The sequence below is a fragment of the Montipora capricornis genome, chromosome 9 (assembly GCF_036669925.1).
Source record: "Montipora capricornis isolate CH-2021 chromosome 9, ASM3666992v2, whole genome shotgun sequence".
Taxonomy (NCBI): domain Eukaryota; kingdom Metazoa; phylum Cnidaria; class Anthozoa; order Scleractinia; family Acroporidae; genus Montipora; species Montipora capricornis.
Genome location: NC_090891.1, coordinates 9920661 through 9935660, shown reverse-complemented (window position 1 = coordinate 9935660; position 15000 = coordinate 9920661). Strand labels below are relative to the sequence as shown.

The window sequence follows — 15000 nt, the reverse complement described above, 5'->3', positions numbered from 1 at the left end:
ATCGTCATACCGGAGTCTAGTTCAAAGAAAGATCTCACCAGAGGAAAACAGAAGCTTATTATGAGCCACGCCCTTACATAGTTGCTGGCAAGGAAGGATCTATGGTGACAGCTCAGGATGGCAAATAGTATCACAAGAAACGCCAGCATATTCAAACCTTTCAGATTAGTTCCAGAGTCCGTCAAGATTGAAAGTGATGAATAAAGTGCAGATAATGGCATCGTGGAGCGATCCCCTGATAAACTACTCATCAGCTCTGGTGAACAAGAGAAAGCTATTGAAGAAGGAAGATTTCCTCTTAGGCCCGTTTTAACGTTGCATTTCACATGTGTCGAATCTAATTGCATTAAATTCGGCACATGTGACATGCGCCGTTTAAAACGGGCCCTAGAGCCTCAAGGGGACACTAAAAGACACTGAGTGAAACTCTTCACACGTTAGACATTGTGTAATCAGTTTATTGTTCCTATTCTTATTTGAAAATGGGGAGAAATGTGGCATTGTCATATGCAGTGATGTATGGCTTGCGAAGAGGCGTAGGAATATTATGTCACTTCTTTGTCCTAAGAAATAAAGCGCTGAGTTTATATAGCGAACTGCTGAGTATCTCTACACTATGGTCGCCTACCTTTCTATTATAAAGTTTCAATCGCCCTCTCAGTGAAGTAACTTTATGACAGGTTACGATTTCGCACAAAAAAAACCGGTGGTCGCTTTCATAGAGGCGGAAACAACCGACGATTTGCTTCAAGTAGTAGGCTGCCATTTCGTGAAACTCTATTTTTTACCTGTGGCCGCAATTTTTGACTTCATAATTATAATGACTATCCTAAGCGCGAACCAAAGGTGCAACGTTGTTAATGGGCCAAACCAAGGATTTGATCTGAGACATCATGGCCGCGTACTAGAACAGGAGCACCGAAAAAAAGGAAGGACAATTTAACCGCTGTCCAACTGCCATGTATAATTCATTAAAATCCAATTACTTGTGGAAATCGTGTTTGGCTCTGCAAGTGTTATGACAGCTGTTGCTTTAGGTCAGTTTCACCTCTAACTTTTGGTTTTTAAGTCGATATTCAAACGTCCGTGACTCCCTGGAAATCTATTAAGTTTGTACTCTACATAAAACAAAATTAATGACTTGCACAAAAAGGGTATAATACCGTTAGTCAACCAATAAAAAGATGTACCGCCCAACGTGGGGCTCGAAACCACGACCATGAGATTAAATGTCTCATGCTCTACCGACTGAGCTAGCCGGGTTCCTTATAACATAGATGTTGGCGGAATGTTAAAAAACAACATGTGACTTGCATGCTTGGGCTGAGTGAACCTCGTCAGCTCTGCTCGGTTCTTGGACTAGGGGCATTTTGCAGCGGGTCTAATTTGCAGGTCGCAGGTCGCAGGTCGCGGGTTGCAGGTCATTGTTTCACCAATACAGAAAGTATCCTAACCGTAACCTTAGGCCTAATTAGGCCTAAGCAAAAGTTTTTAGGCCTAAGGTTAGCTTTTATGAATGTTTAGGATACTTTCTGTATTGGTAAAACAATGACCTGCAACCTGCGACCTGCGACCTGCAGATTAGACCCGCCGGGCATTTTGGGCTTGAATCATGGTGAGATTCTGCCGAATATTTATAATTATTATTATTATGGGTGCAGTGGGAAAGAACGCTGGAAACACAATTGAAGGGACATCGGGAAGCCACCACGGGGAGCTTATTTTACAGACTACGACTCTGGTACCGGGTTTAATGTCAATCGTCAAAGCTTCCTTTGACTACAGACAGCCACTGCTACTTTCTCAACTACATTACCATACATTTCTCTAAATCAACATGTTACCACAGTTTATTACTTTCTTAAGTATGTCATTATAGTGATGATAGACTCATGATCATTCGGCTAGCTGAGTGTTGCACCCAATTCAAACACTTGGGATTAAAACGTTTTGTTCCAGGTATTTCCATATCATCTAAAATATCAGTTCTACACTATCATGCAATACAATACACAAAGAATCTTAATCCCGAAAGAATTGAATTTGGTACAATATTGAGTTAGCCGATTAGGTCTATTCGAGGTTACTGATGAGAGGAGGTTGATCAAATCTTAAGGATTATCATCGTCAATGTCACACTCAACGTTTAAAATGAATGACTAAATTCAGTTTATCGCTCACAAAAAGCTTTCATCAGTTTGCCCGAAGTCGAGTTTTGCAGGTGTTCTCAACCATTACTTGTATTTAAAAGAGAATCAGCATGGCGACATGGATAGCCTTTCACCGGCTGACCTGTTCGAAAAATAGCCTCTGATTGAGTACTATTCTGCCTCAATCCCAGCAAAAAAGATGCTGACACCAACCCATAATGCAACCCATTTTCCCCTTTTCATTGTTAATCGCACAATAACTTTCGGCATTCGTGGAAAAAGTCATTACTTTTTTTCCTACAACTTTGAAAAGGGGAGAGGCGGTAAACTGATACGTGCCATCCAGTTTCATAGAAATTTATGCCGAGATTGCTGGTTATTACGGATCTAACAGCAATATTAGGAAGTTGTGTTGTCTTTGTTGAACAAAGGGTGTTCCGCTTTGGCGAAATTTGACTTGAAAGCGTGCTCAATCTCGCAATTTGGGAGGAAAAGGAAGAGTTCTTTCAAAGGTGTGTACCTTGTAGCGAAAAAGTGAGTCCAAACACCTCCGACGGGACTTGAACCCGCAATCTTCGGCTTTCTTTTTTCAATAGGAGGCCGACGCCTTATCCATTAGGCCACGGAGGCAATCTTCCTTTCTGTTAAAGTCGACTTGATGTACTGGTCAGCGGTAAAATATATTTCATTACGCTTCTTTGATCGAAATGACAGATGGTTCTTTGACAGCAACAGTGCTTTTCAAGTTTATGGAAGGACGGTGATCAAATCCCAAGGCTTAACTTCAGTGGCAGTTTGTGCAGGTTTACGTGCAAGGCACCGTAGCTCAGTTGGTTAAAGCAGCAGTCTTGTAAACTGGCGGTCATCGGTTCAACTTCCATGGGTGTCTTGGGTTTTATTTAAGTTCAGGTGAGGTTTGTTGAAATATGAATTCCATGGCAATCATTGTAGTTGTGCATAATAACGTGAAGGGGAATGCATTAATGAGATCGCATCCTTTTCCATAAAGCATCTAATCTCGGCTTGAGCTTCGAGGTACAAGCTTAATAGACCTAATCGGCTAACTCAATGTTGTACCCAATTCAAATCTTCCTGCTGTATGCAGCATTCATATTTAAATGATATGCAAATACATGGAACAAAAGGTTTTATTCCCAAAAGGGTTTGAATTGGATACAGTTAGCCTATTAGGTCTGTCTGTGGCATCCAGTTTCATAGAAATTTATGACCGAGATTGCTGGTTATTACGGATCTTGAAGCTATGCTGGGAAGTGGTGGTGTCTTTGTCGAACAAAGGGTGCTCTGCTTTGGCGAATTTTGACTTGGTGGCGTTCTCAATCTCGCCATTTGGGAGGAAAAAGAAGAGGTCTTTCAAAGGTTTGTACCTTGTAGCGAAAAAGTGAGTCCAAACACCTCCGACGGGACTTGAACCCGCAATCTTCCGCTTTCTTTTCCCAATAGGAGGCCGACGCCTTATCCATTAGGCCACGGAGGCAATGTTACTTTTCATTAAAGTCGACTTGATGTACTGGTGAGCGCTAAAATATATTTTATTACGCTTCTTTGATCGAAATGACAGATGGTTCTTTGACAGCAACAGTGCTTTTCAAGACTATGAAAGGACGTTGATCAAATCCCAAGGCTTAACTTCATTGGCAGTTAATGTAGGTCTACGTGCAAGGCACCGTAGCTCAGTTGGTTAGAGCGCCAGTCTTGTAAACTGGCGGTCATGGGTTCAACTCCCATCGGTGCCTTGGGTTTTATTGATGTTCAGGTGAGGTTTGTTGAAATCTGAATTCCATGACAATCATTGTAGTTGTGCATAATAACGTGAAGGGAAATGCATTAATGGGATCGCATCCTTTTCCCTTAGTAGACAAATCAAAAGATGATGCGTTTTAAAGCATCTCATCTCGGCTTGAGCTTCAAGGTACAAGCTTAATAGACCTAATCGGCTAACTCGATGTTGTACCCAATTCAAATCTCCCTGCATTAAGATTTGTTGTGCATTGTATGTAGCAGTCATATTGAATTCATGATATGTAAATACCTTGAACAAAATGTTTTATTCCCAAAAGGGTTTGAATTGGATACAGTTAGCCTATTAGGACTGTCGATTTTGTCTGAGTTGGAAATTCGCCTGGGAATGTACACGAGCCCATGACTTCCGCATCTTAAAGCTAGCATTTCAGACTTCATTTTCAGACAGAGCTGAACCTATCTTTAACCAAGCTCTGCTTACATAGAGGCAGACACAATCGACGAGTTAGGGGGTGTTTACATGATACCGGTACGAGTTTCATTCTGGTACGAGTTCATCCCGGTTCTTACTTATCGCTCTGTATTTGTTTACATGATACCGGTGAAAAATCTCATACCAGTACAACTCATACCGGTATGAGTTCATCCCGGTAGTTGTACCGGATCGAAATTCTCATAACGGTATGAAAAGTTATACCGGTATCTTGTAAACGCTACATTGACTCCCATTCCGGTATGAGTCGTCAAGTCGTGGTGGACTGGGGCTATTGACGCAAGCGTTGTATTTCTAAATATTCGTCAAGATGGCGTCCGGTAATCGATGGACTTGGGATGAGTCGTCCATGTAAACGCGGTATGAAATTGACAACTCGTACCAGAATGAAACTCGTACCGGTATCATGTAAACACCCCCTTACTTCAAGTAGTAGGCTGCCATTTCGGAAAAGTCTGATTTTTACTTGTGGTTGCAACTCTTGACTTCATAAAAACTATCGCAAGAGGCTAACTAAAGGTGCAACGCGTTCGTCGTTAATGGGCCAAACGAAATATTTGATCTAAGGCAGCAAGGCCGCGTAATAGAGGTTTTGCATGGCACCCATGTCGCATGGCAGGAACAATAGATTCTTTTTCCCATGGGAACAAATGTTCTTTCTAATGCAAAACATTTTCATTGTTCCTGCCATGCAACATGGCTGCCGTGCAAAACCTCTATAGAACAAGAACACCAAACAAAAAGAAAGGACTCTTCAACCGCTGTCCAACTTGCATGTCAAATTCATCAAAATCCGATTACTTGCTGAAATTGTGTTTGGCACCGCAAGTGTTATTACTTCTGTTGCTTTAGGTCAGTTTCAGTTCTAACATCCGTGTTTCCCTGGAAATCTATCAAGTTGATACTCTACGAAAGCACAAAATTAATAAACTCACACAAAAAGAAAACAAGAGGGTTTAGTCAGCCAATATTAAATAGAGATGCACCGCCCAACGTGGGGCTCGAACCCACGACCCTGAGATTAAGAGTCTCATGCTCTACCGACTGAGCTAGCCGGGCTCCACGCTTCATCAGTGTTGGCGGAACCTTCAATAACAATGTGACGGGTATGCCTGGGCTCAGTGAAGCATATCCACCCTGTTCGGTTCTTCAACTACTGCCGAGCATTTATTATGACAGTTTGAAACTTTTGAATGTCAATACCTAAAAGCTACCTAGGGCGTTAATCGTAACCCAGGAGCTCCTTAAAAACACCATGTTCAAGTCCTATTTACAAATATCTTTCTAAAAGTATTATCCACTTAAATCTATGAAACTATGTGACAATATAAAATAAGTGACTGCTAAAATTAAAAAAAAAAAGAATAATAATAAAAAATAATAATAATAATACACTTTTTCTTTTTTGACAATAATATCCTTTGCTGAAATGAAATTCGTGTTATATTGCTCCTAAAGTTTATGTGATTACTTTAAAAGTGCGGGCAATATTAAGAGAGCTTGATAAGACCGATTTTTGCATCTTTAGCAGGACTCCTTTAGTTCTCACTCTTGACCCGAGTAAATTCCTCATTTCCTCCTCCATGTCTGTGGACCATCCACCTAGCAGGTCAATAATGATGTTGTATTGTTGCACATCGTATCCAGGATACTGTCGCTTTATCTCCCATCTTAGGGGGGCATACTTGGCTGTCTTCTCCTCTTCCTTACTTGTTCGGTTATCAATCCATGGACAGCTCATCTCTAGTGCTATCACCTTCTCCTGTTGGTGGTCGATAAAACGGGCATCGATTCTGTTTGCTCTCACCTCGGTGTGCTCAGCATAGAGAGGGACATCCCAGTAGGCTTGAAACTGGTCGTTTTCAAATACCGGTTTGGGTTTTACTTGGGAGAACCATGGTGGGACTTTGTCAATAAGGTTTGCGTCCTTCAGGATCTCGAAGAACAGGATCTTCAAGGCGTTATTGTGCCTTTCCAAGTACTTGTTCTGGGCCAAGGTGGAAAATCCAGCTAGAATATGCTGAACTGTTTCTGCTGATCTACTGCATAGCCTACATGCCACTTCGGGCTAATCGGGCTCGCACCTTGTGACTGTAATATATTCGTGTTGGCAATAGTTGCTCGTAGAGCTCGATCACTCCTGCAACGGTGTTAGACGGACACAACGTCCAGTCCTTAAGCCAAGCAAAGCAGCCTGCTTTACTCAGACTTTCATCCTCCCACCTACTTGTGTGTAGCTTTCTTTGCCACCTTTGTTTTTTTTTTTGTAGCTTTCTTTGCCACACACTTGAATTATTATTATTATTATTATTATTATTATTATTATTATTATTATTATTATTATTATTATTATTATAGACCGTATTCATAAATGGCGGTCACATTTATAATTCTTTTGTCCACGTGCAAATTAGCCTACCAAGCCTCATTTGAGAGCAAAAATTCTTTTCAATTCACTGTATGGTATCGAGGCTTGGTAGGCTAATTTGCACTTCGACAAAAGAATTATAAATTGGCCGCCATTTATGAATAAGGTCTATAGGTGTCGTGGGAAAGGACACTCGAAAGACAATTGAAGGGTCATCGGGAAACCACCGGGTGGTTCGTCGACAATCCACTCCGAGGCAACTGTAGTAGCTCCCGTAGCACAGTAGGTTAGAGCGTCGTACTTATAAGCAGTACTGGCAACAGTCACTTACAGTGCTGGGGTAATGCGAAGGTCGCGGGTTCGATCCCCGCCGGGAGCAAGCTTATTTTACAGACTACGACTCTGGTGCTGGGTTTAATGTCAAGTCTCAAAGCTTCCTTTGACCACAGACAGTCACAGCTACTTTCTCAACTTAATTATATAGCTGGTAGTTAATCCGCAATAGCATAGCTATTATTCTTTAATTCTTTAAACTGTCCAATTAAGGATTAATTTGGATAGTTTCATATAGGGTTTTCATTTAAAAACAGGCGAACTGTGCAATTTAGAAAATATAGGACAGTTTGTCTACGCCAATCAAATCCCGGAAAATACAATAGGTAATTGAGTACCATTCTGCCTCAATCCCAGCCGAAAAGATGATGACACCAACCCATAATGCAACCCCTTACCCCTTTTTCAATGTTGATCACGCAATAACTTTGGGCATTCGTTGAAAAAGACATTACTTTTTTTTTTCTACAACTTTAAAAAGGGGAGAAGCGGTGAACTGATACGTGCCATCCAGTTTCATAGAAATTTACGACCGAGATTGCTGGTTATTACGGATCTAACAGGAATGCTGGAAAGTTGTGGTGTATTTGTTGAAGAAATGGTGCTCTGCTTTGGCGAATTTTGACTTGACGGTGTTCTCAATCTCGCCATTTGGGAGGAAAAGGGAGAGTTCTTTCAAAACTGTGTACCTTGTAGCGAAAGAGTGAGTCCAAACACCTCCGACGGGACTTGAACCCGCAATCTTCGGCTTTCTTTTCCCAATAAGAGGCCGACGCCTTATCCATTAGGCCACGGAGGCAATCTTACTTTTCATTAAAGTCGACTTGATGTACTGGTGAGCGCTAAAATATATTTTATTACGCTTCTTTGATCGAAATGACAGATGGTTCTTTGACAGCAACAGTGCTTTTCAAGTCTATGAAAGGACGTTGATCAAATCCCAAGGCTTAACTTCAGTGGCAGTTAATGTAGGTCTACGTGCAAGGCACCGTAGCTCAGTTGGTTAGAGCGCCAGTCTTGTAAACTGGCGGTCATGGGTTCAACTCCCATCGGTGCCTTGGGTTTTATTGATGTTCAGGTGAGGTTTGTTGAAATCTGAATTCCATGACAATCATTGTAGTTGTGCATAATAACGTGGAGGGAAATGCATTAATGGGATCGCATCCTTTTCCCTAGATAAATCAAAAGATGATGCGTTTTAAAGCATCTCATCTCGGCTTGAGCTTCGAGGTATAAGCTTAATAGACCTAATCGGCTCTACTCGATGTTGTACCCAATTCAAATCTCCCTGCATTGAGATTTGTTGTGCATTGTATGTAGCAGTCATATTGAATTCATGATATGTAAATACCTTGAACAAAATGTTTTATTCCCAAAAGGGTTTGAATTGGATACAGTTAGCCTACTAGGACTGTCGATTTTGTCTGAGTTGGAAATTCCCCTGGGAATGTACACGAACCCATGACTTCCGCATCTTAAAGCTAGCATTTCATACTTCATTTTCAGACAGAGCTGAACCTATCTTTAACCAAGCTCTGCTTACATAGAGGCGGACACAATCGACGAGTTACTTCAAGTAGTAGGCTGCCATTTCGGAAAAGTCTGATTTTTACTTGTGGTTGCAACTCGAAAGATTTGATCTAAGGCAGCAAGGCCGCGTAATAGAGGTTTTGCATGGCACCCATGTTGCATGGCAGGAACAATAGATTCTTTTTCCCATGGGAACAAATGTTCTTTCTAATGCGAAACATTTTCATTGTTCCTGCCATGCAACATGGCTGCCGTGCAAAACCTCTATAGAACAAGAACACCAAACAAAAAGAAAGGACTCTTCAACCGCTGTCCAACTTGCATGTCAAATTCATCAAAATCCGATTACTTGCTGAAATTGTGTTTGGCACCGCAAGTGTTATTACTTCTGTTGCTTTAGGTCAGTTTCAGTTCTAACATCCGTGTTTCCCTGGAAATCTATCAAGTTGATACTCTACGAAAGCACAAAATTAATAAACTCACACAAAAAGAAAACAAGAGGGTTTAATCAGCCAATATTAAATAGAGGTGCACCGCCCAACATGGGGCTCGAACCCACGACCCTGAGATTAAGAGTCTCATGCTCTACCGACTGAGCTAGCCGGGCTCCACGCTTCATCTGTGTTGGCGGAACCAACCTGGGCTCAGTGAAGCATATCCACCCTGTTCGGTTCTTCAACTACTGCCGAGCATTTATTATTATTATTATTATTATTATTATTATTATTATTATTATTATTATTATTATTATTATTATTATTATTATTATTATTATTATTATTATGGGTGTCGTGAGGAAGGACACTCGAAAGACAATTGAAGGGTCATCGGGAAGCCACCGGGTGGTTCGTCGACAATCCACTCCGAGGCAACTGTAGTAGCTCCCGTAGCACAGTAGGTTAAAGCGTCGTACTTATAAGCAGTACTGGCAACAGTCACTTACAGTGCTGGGGTAATGCGAAAGTCGCGGGTTCGATCCCCGCCGGGAGCAAGCTTATTTTACAGACTACGACTCTGGTGCTGGGTTTAATGTCAAGTGTCAAAGCTTCCTTTGACCACAGACAGTCACAGCTACTTTCTCAACTTAATTATATAGCTGGTAGTTAATCCGCAATTGTTAGCATAGCTATTATTCTTTAATTCTTTAAACTGTCCAATTAAGGATTAATTTGGATAGTTTCATATAGGGTTTTCATTTAAAAACAGGCGAACTGTGCAATTTAGAAAATATAGGACAGTTTGTCTAAGCCAATCAAATCCCGGAAAATACAATAGGTAATTGAGTACCATTCTGCCTCAATCCCAGCCGAAAAGATGATGACACCAACCCATAATGCAACCCCTTCCCCTTTTTTCAATGTTAATCACGCAATAACTTTGGGCATTCGTGGAAAAAGTCATTACTTTTTTTTTCTACAACTTTGAAAAGGGGAGAAGCGGTGAACTGATACGTGCCATCCAGTTTCATAGAAATTTATGACCGAGATTGCTGGTTATTACGGATCTAACAGCAATGCTGGGAAGTTGTGGTGTATTTGTTGAAGAAATGGTGCTCCGCTTTAGCGAATTTTGACTTGACGGTGTTCTCAATCTCGCCATTTGGGAGGAAAAGGGAGAGTTCTTTCAAAGGTGTGTACCTTGTAGCGAAAAAGTGAGTCCAAACACCTCCGACGGGACTTGAACCCGCAATCTTCGACTTTCTTTTTTCAATAGGAGGCCGACGCTTATCCATTAGGCCACGGAGGCAATCTTACTTTCTATTAAAGTCGACTTGATGTACTGGTCAGCGGTAAAATATATTTCATTACGCTTCTTTGATCGAAATGACAGATGGTTCTTTGACAGCAACAGTGCTTTTCAAGTTTATGGAAGGACGGTGATCAAATCCCAAGGCTTAACTTCAGTGGCAGTTTGTGCAGGTTTACGTGCAAGGCACCGTAGCTCAGTTGGTTAAAGCAGCAGTCTTGTAAACTGGCGGTCATCGGTTCAACTTCCATGGGTGTCTTGGGTTTTATTTAAGTTCAGGTGAGGTTTGTTGAAATATGAATTCCATGGCAATCATTGTAGTTGTGCATAATAACGTGAAGGGGAATGCATTAATGAGATCGCATCCTTTTCCATAAAGCATCTAATCTCGGCTTGAGCTTCGAGGTACAAGCTTAATAGACCTAATCGGCTAACTCAATGTTGTACCCAATTCAAATCTCCCTGCTGTATGCAGCATTCATATTTAAATGATATGCAAATACATGGAACAAAACGTTTTATTCCCAAAAGGGTTTGAATTGGATACAGTTAGCCTATTAGGTCTGTCTGTGGCATCCAGTTTCATAGAAATTTATGACCGAGATTGCTGGTTATTACGGATCTTGAAGCTATGCTGGGAAGTGGTGGTGTCTTTGTCGAACAAAGGGTGCTCTGCTTTGGCGAATTTTGACTTGGTGGCGTTCTCAATCTCACCATTTGGGAGGAAAAAGAAGAGGTCTTTCAAAGGTTTGTACCTTGTAGCGAAAAAGTGAGTCCAAACACCTCCGACGGGACTTGAACCCGCAATCTTCGGCTTTCTTTTCCCAATAGGAGGCCGACGCCTTATCCATTAGGCCACGGAGGCAATCTTACTTTTTCTTAAAATCGACTTGATGTACTGGTCAGCGCTAAAATATATTTTATTACGCTTCTTTGATCGAAATGACAGATGGTTCTTTGACAGCAACAGTGCTTTTCAAGTCTATGAAAGGACGTTGATCAAATCCCAAGGCTTAACTTCATTGGCAGTTAATGTAGGTCTACGTGCAAGGCACCGTAGCTCAGTTGGTTAGAGCGCCAGTCTTGTAAACTGGCGGTCATGGGTTCAACTCCCATCGGTGCCTTGGGTTTTATTGATGTTCAGGTGAGGTTTGTTGAAATCTGAATTCCATGACAATCATTGTAGTTGTGCATAATAACGTGAAGGGAAATGCATTAATGGGATCGCATCCTTTTCCCTTAGTAGACAAATCAAAAGATGATGCGTTTTAAAGCATCTCATCTCGGCTTGAGCTTCAAGGTACAAGCTTAATAGACCTTATCGGCTAACTCGATGTTGTACCCAATTCAAATCTCCCTGCATTAAGATTTGTTGTGCATTGTATGTAGCAGTCATATTGAATTCATGATATGTAAATACCTTGAACAAAATGTTTTATTCCCAAAAGGGTTTGAATTGGATACAGTTAGCCTATTAGGACTGTCGATTTTGTCTGAGTTGGAAATTCGCCTGGGAATGTACACGAGCCCATGACTTCCGCATCTTAAAGCTAGCATTTCAGACTTCATTTTCAGACAGAGCTGAACCTATCTTTAACCAAGCTCTGCTTACATAGAGGCGGACACAATCGACGAGTTACTTCAAGTAGTAGGCTGCCATTTCGGAAAAGTCTGATTTTTACTTGTGGTTGCAACTCGAAAGATTTGATCTAAGGCAGCAAGGCCGCGTAATAGAGGTTTTGCATGGCACCCATGTCGCATGGCAGGAACAATAGATTCTTTTTCCCAGGGGAAAAAATGTTCTTTCTAATGCAAAACATTTTCATTGTTCCTGCCATGCAACATGGCTGCCGTGCAAAACCTCTATAGAACAAGAACACCAAACAAGAAGAAAGGACTCTTCAAATGCTGTCCAACTTGCATGTCAAATTCATCAAAATCCGATTACTTGCTGAAATTGTGTTTGGCACCGCAAGTGTTATTACTTCTGTTGCTTTAGGTCAGTTTCAGTTCTAACATCCGTGTTTCCCTGGAAATCTATCAAGTTGATTCTCTACGAAAGCACAAAATTAATAAACTCACACAAAAAGAAAACAAGAGGGTTTAGTCGGCCAATATTAAATAGAGATGCACCGCCCAACATGGGGCTCGAACCCACGACCCTGGGATTAAGAGTCTCATGCTCTACCGACTGAGCTAGCCGGGCTCCACGCTTCATCTGTGTTGGCGGAACGTTCAATAACAATGTGACGGGTATGCCTGGGCTCAGTGAAGCATATCCACCCTGTTCGGTTCTTCAACTACTGCCGAGCATTTATTATGACAGTTTGAAACTTTTGAATGTCAATACCTAAAAGCTACCTAGGGCGTTAATCGTAACCCAGGAGCTCCTTAAAAACACCATGTTCAAGTCCTATTTACAAATATCTTTCTAAAAGTATTATCCACTTAAATCTATGAAACTACGTGAAAATATAAAATAAGTGACTGCTAAAATTAAAAAAAAAAGAATAATAATAAAAAATAATAATAATAATAATACACTTTTTCTTTTTTGACAATAATATCCTTTGCTGAAATGAAATTCGTGTTATATTGCTCCTAAAGTTTATGTGATTACTTTAAAAGTGCGGGCAATATTAAGAGAGCTTGATAAGACCGATTTTTGCATCTTTAGCAGGACTCCTTTAGTTCTCACTCTTGACCCGAGTAAATTCCTCATTTCCTCCTCCATGTCTGTGGACCATCCACCTAGCAGGTCAATAATGATGTTGTATTGTTGCACATCGTATCCATGGTACTGTCGCTTTATCTCCCATCTTAGGGGGGCATACTTGGCTGTCTTCTCCTCTTCCTTACTTGTTCGGTTATCAATCCATGGACAGCTCATCTCTAGTGCTATCACCTTCTCCTGTTGGTGGTCGATAAAACGGGCATCGATTCTGTTTGCTCTCACCTCGGTGTGCTCAGCATAGAGAGGGACATCCCAGTAGGCTTGAAACTGGTCGTTTTCATATACCGGTTTGGGTTTTACTTGGGAGAACCATGGTGGGACTTTGTCAATAAGGTTTGCGTCCTTCAGGATCTCGAAGAACAGGATCTTCAAGGCGTTATTGTGCCTTTCCAAGTACTTGTTCTGGGCCAAGGTGGAAAATCCAGCTAGAATATGCTGAACTGTTTCTGCTGATCTACTGCATAGCCTACATGCCACTTCGGGCTAATCGGGCTCGCACCTTGTGACTGTAATATATTCGTGTTGGCAATAGTTGCTCGTAGAGCTCGATCACTCCTGCAACGGTGTTAGACGGACATAACGTCCAGTCCTTAAGCCAAGCAAAGCAGCCTGCTTTACTCAGACTTTTATCCTCCCACCTACTTGTGTGTAGCTTTCTTTGCCACCTTTGTTTTTTTTTTTTGTAGCTTTCTTTGCCACACACTTGAATTATTATTATTATTATTATTATTATTATTATTATTATTATTATTATTATTATAGGTGTCGTGGGAAAGGACACTCGAAAGACAATTGAAGGGTCATCGGGAAACCACCGGGTGGTTCGTCGACAATCCACTCCGAGGCAACTGTAGTAGCTCCCGTAGCACAGTAGGTTAGAGCGTCGTACTTATAAGCAGTACTGGCAACAGTCACTTATAGTGCTGGGGTAATGCGAAGGTCGCGGGTTCGATCCCCGCCGGGAGCAAGCTTATTTTACAGACTACGACTCTGGTGCTGGGTTTAATGTCAAGTCTCAAAGCTTCCTTTGACCACAGACAGTCACAGCTACTTTCTCAACTTAATTATATAGCTGGTAGTTAATCCGCAATTGTTAGCATAGCTATTATTCTTTATTTCTTTAAACTGTCCAATTAAGGATTAATTTGGATAGTTTCATATAGGGTTTTCATTTAAAAACAGGCGAACTGTGCAATTTAGAAAATATAGGACAGTTTGTCTACGCCAATCAAATCCCGGAAAATACAATAGGTAATTGAGTACCATTCTGCCTCAATCCCAGCCGAAAAGATGATGACACCAACCCATAATGCAACCCCTTACCCCTTTTTCAATGTTGATCACGCAATAACTTTGGGCATTCGTGGAAAAAGTCATTACTTTTTTTTTTCTACAACTTTAAAAAGGGGAGAAGCGGTGAACTGATACGTGCCATCCAGTTTCATAGAAATTTACGACCAAGATTGCTGGTTATTACGGATCTAACAGGAATGCTGGAAAGTTGTGGTGTATTTGTTGAAGAAATGGTCCTCTTCTTTGGCGAATTTTGACTTGACGGTGTTCTCAATCTCGCCATTTGGGAGGAAAAGGGAGAGTTCTTTCAAAAGTGTGTACCTTGTAGCGAAAGAGTGAGTCCAAACACCTCCGACGGGACTTGAACCCGCAATCTTCGGCTTTCTTTTCCCAATATAGGAGGCCGACGCCTTATCCATTAGGCCACGGAGGCAACCTCACTTTTTCTCAAAGTCGACTTGATGTACTGGTGAGCGCTAAAATATATTTTATTACGCTTCTTTGATCGAAATGACAGATGGTTCTTTGACAGCAACAGTGCTTTTCAAGTCTATGAAAGGACGTTGATCAAATCCCAAGGCTTAAGTTCAGT

General features: G+C 41.3%; 15 non-coding genes across 15 annotated transcripts; 6 read left to right on the top strand and 9 right to left on the bottom strand.

The window, feature by feature from the left end:
* Nucleotides 1-1190: 1190 nt before the first annotated feature.
* Nucleotides 1191-1263, bottom strand: Trnak-uuu (transfer RNA lysine (anticodon UUU)). Its single transcript has one exon. It is a non-coding gene; the product is annotated as a tRNA-Lys (tRNA).
* Nucleotides 1264-2695: 1432 nt separating this feature from the next.
* Trnar-ccu (transfer RNA arginine (anticodon CCU)) lies at nt 2696-2780 on the bottom strand. Its single transcript is given in 2 exon segments — nt 2696-2731; nt 2744-2780. It is a non-coding gene; the product is annotated as a tRNA-Arg (tRNA).
* A 780-nt stretch (nt 2781-3560) lies between these two features.
* Nucleotides 3561-3645, bottom strand: Trnar-ccu (transfer RNA arginine (anticodon CCU)). Its single transcript is given in 2 exon segments — nt 3561-3596; nt 3609-3645. It is a non-coding gene; the product is annotated as a tRNA-Arg (tRNA).
* Nucleotides 3646-3830: 185 nt separating this feature from the next.
* Trnat-ugu (transfer RNA threonine (anticodon UGU)) lies at nt 3831-3904 on the top strand. The gene has a single exon. It is a non-coding gene; the product is annotated as a tRNA-Thr (tRNA).
* A 1486-nt stretch (nt 3905-5390) lies between these two features.
* On the bottom strand, nt 5391-5463 carry Trnak-cuu (transfer RNA lysine (anticodon CUU)). The gene has a single exon. It is a non-coding gene; the product is annotated as a tRNA-Lys (tRNA).
* Nucleotides 5464-7040: 1577 nt separating this feature from the next.
* Trnai-uau (transfer RNA isoleucine (anticodon UAU)) lies at nt 7041-7151 on the top strand. The gene is made up of 2 exons: nt 7041-7078; nt 7116-7151. It is a non-coding gene; the product is annotated as a tRNA-Ile (tRNA).
* Nucleotides 7152-7819: 668 nt separating this feature from the next.
* Nucleotides 7820-7904, bottom strand: Trnak-cuu (transfer RNA lysine (anticodon CUU)). The gene is given in 2 exon segments: nt 7820-7855; nt 7868-7904. It is a non-coding gene; the product is annotated as a tRNA-Lys (tRNA).
* Nucleotides 7905-8089: 185 nt separating this feature from the next.
* On the top strand, nt 8090-8163 carry Trnat-ugu (transfer RNA threonine (anticodon UGU)). Its single transcript has one exon. It is a non-coding gene; the product is annotated as a tRNA-Thr (tRNA).
* Nucleotides 8164-9169: 1006 nt separating this feature from the next.
* Nucleotides 9170-9242, bottom strand: Trnak-cuu (transfer RNA lysine (anticodon CUU)). The gene has a single exon. It is a non-coding gene; the product is annotated as a tRNA-Lys (tRNA).
* Nucleotides 9243-9515: 273 nt separating this feature from the next.
* Nucleotides 9516-9626, top strand: Trnai-uau (transfer RNA isoleucine (anticodon UAU)). Its single transcript has 2 exons — nt 9516-9553; nt 9591-9626. It is a non-coding gene; the product is annotated as a tRNA-Ile (tRNA).
* Nucleotides 9627-11161: 1535 nt separating this feature from the next.
* Nucleotides 11162-11246, bottom strand: Trnar-ccu (transfer RNA arginine (anticodon CCU)). The gene is given in 2 exon segments: nt 11162-11197; nt 11210-11246. It is a non-coding gene; the product is annotated as a tRNA-Arg (tRNA).
* Nucleotides 11247-11431: 185 nt separating this feature from the next.
* On the top strand, nt 11432-11505 carry Trnat-ugu (transfer RNA threonine (anticodon UGU)). Its single transcript has one exon. It is a non-coding gene; the product is annotated as a tRNA-Thr (tRNA).
* A 1009-nt stretch (nt 11506-12514) lies between these two features.
* On the bottom strand, nt 12515-12587 carry Trnak-cuu (transfer RNA lysine (anticodon CUU)). The gene has a single exon. It is a non-coding gene; the product is annotated as a tRNA-Lys (tRNA).
* Nucleotides 12588-13971: 1384 nt separating this feature from the next.
* Nucleotides 13972-14082, top strand: Trnai-uau (transfer RNA isoleucine (anticodon UAU)). Its single transcript has 2 exons — nt 13972-14009; nt 14047-14082. It is a non-coding gene; the product is annotated as a tRNA-Ile (tRNA).
* Nucleotides 14083-14754: 672 nt separating this feature from the next.
* On the bottom strand, nt 14755-14841 carry Trnar-ccu (transfer RNA arginine (anticodon CCU)). Its single transcript is given in 2 exon segments — nt 14755-14790; nt 14805-14841. It is a non-coding gene; the product is annotated as a tRNA-Arg (tRNA).
* Between the last annotated feature and the right edge of the window lie 159 nt (nt 14842-15000).